We start from the raw sequence: 4,010 nt of genomic DNA, 5'->3' as shown, positions 1-4,010 counted from the left end.
AAAGCTTTGATTTCCAAACTACCCTCCTACGGTTTCTATCCTTCTCTCTGTTTACTTCATCTCAAGTTTCCTTTTTGACCGTTCTATTGCTGCTGTGGTAGACGGTCACTGTTCTTCTCCTAAATCAATTAACAGTGGTGTTCCTCAGGGTTCTGTCCTGTCACCCACTCTCTTCTTATTATTCATTAATGATCTTCTAAACCAAACTTCTTGTCCTATCCACTCCTACGCTGAAGATACCACCCTGCACTTTTCCACGTCTTTTCATAGACGTCCAACCCTTCAGGAGGTAAACATATCACGCAGGGAAGCCACAGAACGCCTGACTTCTGATCTTTCTAAAATTTCTCATTGGGGCAGAACAAACTTGATATTGTTCAATGCCTCAAATAATCAATTCCTCCATCTATTAACTCGACACAACCTTCCAGACAACTATCCCCTCTTCTTCAATGACACTCAACTGTCCCCCTCTTCTACATTGAACATCCTCGGTCTGTCCTTTACTTATAATCTGAACTGGAAACTTCACATCTCATCTCTAGCTAAAACAGCTTTTATGAAGTTAGGTGTTCTGAGACGTCTCCGCCAGTTTTTCTCACCCCCCCAGCTGCTAACTCTGTACAAGGGCCTTATCCGTCCATGTATGGAGTATGCTTCACATGTCTGAGGGGGGTTCCACTCATACTGCTTTTCTAGACAGGGTGGAATCAAAAGCTTTTCGTCTCATCAACTCCTCTCCTCTAACTGACTGTCTTCAGCTTCTCTCTCACCGCCGCAATGTTGCATATCTAGCTGTCTTCTACCGCTATTTTCATGCTAACTGCTCTTCTGATCTTGCTAACTGCATGCCTCCCCTCCTTCCGTGGCCTCGCTGCACAAGACTTTCTTCTTTCTCTCACCTCTATTCTGTCCACTTCTCTAACGCAAGAGTTAACTAGTATTCTCAATCATTCATCCCTTTCTCTGGTAAACTCTGGAACTCCCTGCCTGCTTCCGTATTTCCACCTTCCTATGACTTGAATTCCTTCAAGAGGGAGGTTTCAAGACACTTATTCATCATTTTTTGACCACTGCTTTGACCCCTGTATGGGACTGGCATTTCAGTGGGCATTTTTTTTATTACATTTTTGTTGCCCTTGGCCAGTGTCCTTCCTACATAAAAAAAAAAAAAAAATAGTAGTAGTAGTAGCAGTAGTAGTAGTAGTAGTAGTAGTAGTAGTAATGCTATTTTTCATATATTTAGTAATTTTTTTTTTTCATGTTAATATTTATATTTATATTTTTTGTTTTGTTTTGACATTCATACGAATGCTATAAAGGTGAAGCATAGAAATTTATTTGATTAATTAATTAATTTATATATCTATTTATTTTGATTTTTTAAATTAATTAATTTATTTACTTTTATTATTATTATTATTTTTTTTTTATGTCTCTATGATAAGCAAAGCATTATAAAATTTATGAAAGCACATATCCTCTAGAGTCTTGCCCTACAAAAGATTCTGTAAAGTAAAAAATAAAGGGAATAAGTGTCAGTGACGTTTGATGAATAGAGGAAGGCGTGGCAGAAATTACCATAAAACGTATATAAATGAAAATTTATCTTCCTCGTATTTTCCAACTTGCGTTTGCTTCTTGAAAATTTAACTGGGTGGGTCATATAGCAGACATATTGTTCTTTCCTCCATTGTAGTTTGTTTCCAGCAAGCCCCCTAAATAAAGTTTCTGTTTTTTTTTTTTTTTTTTTTTTTTTAAAGAAATGAGGAATTACATTCTAACGCTGATCACTGAGCGGAGCGTAGACGAGCTGCTATCCTCAAGGACGTTACCTCTCTCTCTCTCTCTCTCTCTCTAAATAAGACTTTAAATAAAAAGAATATATATATATATATATATATATATATATATATATATATATATATATATATATATATATATATATATATATATATATATATATATATATATATATATATATATATATATATATATATTAAAAGACAATGAATATCCTCTGGGGAAGGGGTGACAATCCTTATTTAACCCTTAATTTCAGTTGAATTTTGACAAGTCTACGTTAAAATGTTTCCATTTTTCTGCAGTGATAAAGAAACGTAGAGGGGTAGCTAATATATTTAATTGTTAATTGTATCTTTTTTTCTTTCTTTTTTTCATTTATTCTTTTATTAATTTTTCTTTTCATTGCTTAATTATGCATTATGCCGACACTGCAGGTTACAATTGCAGATATTGCAAGTATTTTTGACACAATACAAGTACATCCAGCTAAACTATTGCTACAGTATAGAGAGAGTATTTCGATTACATACCTTATTCTTCATCTTCTTTTCTTCTTTTTTTTTTTTAATAAATATAATAATAAATAAATAAGTAAATAGGTATTGTCAAATGAAATCGTCGAGATTACGCAGGGGTTTCGGGCAATACTTGGATGGGTGACTACACAAGCCTCATCTGTCTGAAAAAAAATAAATAAATAAAAAAAATAAGAATAAGAATAGGGAGAATGAACGAAAATTTTAAGTAATAAAGATAACAGTAAGAATTATTATAACAAGAATAAGAAAAATTACAATAAAGGAATATAAAAAAAAAGAAAGAAAGCATCCCATGTCTTTCTTCCTAATTGTCATAGAAGGGTGAATTCTTTTGTATATTTTCCAACATTTCCAATACAACGATATGAATGGGGGAAGAAAGAATAAGAATAATAGAAAGAAGGCCTCCCAACACCTAGTTCTCCGGTCTTGGCCAATTAGCTAACGGCGGGATCAGCGCAGTTAAGCAGGGGGTCCGGGAAGAACTTGGATGGGTGACCACAAAAGCCTCATCTCTCTGAGAATAGAAAAAAATAGCAATAAGAATGAGGAGAATGAACGAAAAACGAAAATAATAAAATAACAATAACAACTATAATAAAAAAAAGAAGATTAAGAATAAAAAGAACAAAAATAAGGGAAAAAAGTAATAATATATCTCTCTTGCTAATTGTCGTAGAATTATGAATGAAGGGTTAATTTTAGTGCATATTTTCCAACATTTTCAGCACAACAATGCAACAACAATACAGGAAAGAATAAGAATAAGAGAAATAAGCCCTCCCAACACCTTGTTCTCCGCTCTTGACCAATCAGCTGACGGCGGGATCAGCAAGGTTAAGCAGGGGGTCCGGGCAGAACTTGGATGGGTGACCGCACAAGCCTCATCTCTCTAAAAGTAGGATAAATAAGAATAAGATAAGGAAGAATAATAAAAAAAAATGAAAATAATAAAGATAACAATATTAATTATGACAAGAATAAGAAAAAAATAGAATAAAAAGAATGAAAAAAATAAGAATATCACAACTTTCTTGCTAATTGTCTTAGAATTTTAAATGACATGTCAGTTCTGCTGTATATTTTCCAAGATTTGTTATGAATGAGGGAAGAAAGAATAAGAATAAGAATAAGAATAAGAACAAAATGAATTAGACTAACAATAATGATCACATCTTTCATGCGGTGACTGCGTGGGCGATGAGCCTCACTGGACGTTTCTGACCAATCACAAGGCAGGGTTGGAGTCGTCGGGCCCACCCGATTCATATATAAAGGGATTTTGTGGGAAGCGCGGGCAGACTCAGCTGAGTGTTCGTTGTGAGTTGTTGTTACCACAACTATGGCACGTACCAAGCAAACGGCTCGCAAGTCCACTGGTGGCAAGGCGCCCCGCAAGCAGCTTGCTACAAAGGCAGCTCGCAAGTCTGCTCCAGCCACTGGAGGTGTCAAGAAACCCCACCGTTACAGGCCTGGAACCGTTGCTCTCCGTGAGATCCGCCGTTATCAGAAGAGCACTGAGCTGCTTATCAGGAAACTGCCTTTCCAGCGCCTGGTGCGTGAAATTGCTCAGGATTTCAAGACTGACCTCCGCTTCCAGTCCTCTGCTGTCATGGCTCTCCAGGAAGCTTCCGAGGCTTACCTCGTGGGTCTGTTTGAGGATAC

This window comes from Scylla paramamosain, unplaced genomic scaffold, assembly GCF_035594125.1.
Source record: "Scylla paramamosain isolate STU-SP2022 unplaced genomic scaffold, ASM3559412v1 Contig68, whole genome shotgun sequence".
Classification (NCBI taxonomy): Eukaryota; Metazoa; Arthropoda; class Malacostraca; order Decapoda; family Portunidae; genus Scylla; species Scylla paramamosain.
The sequence above is the reverse complement of the archived record's forward strand: the minus strand, read 5'-3'. Positions refer to the sequence as shown.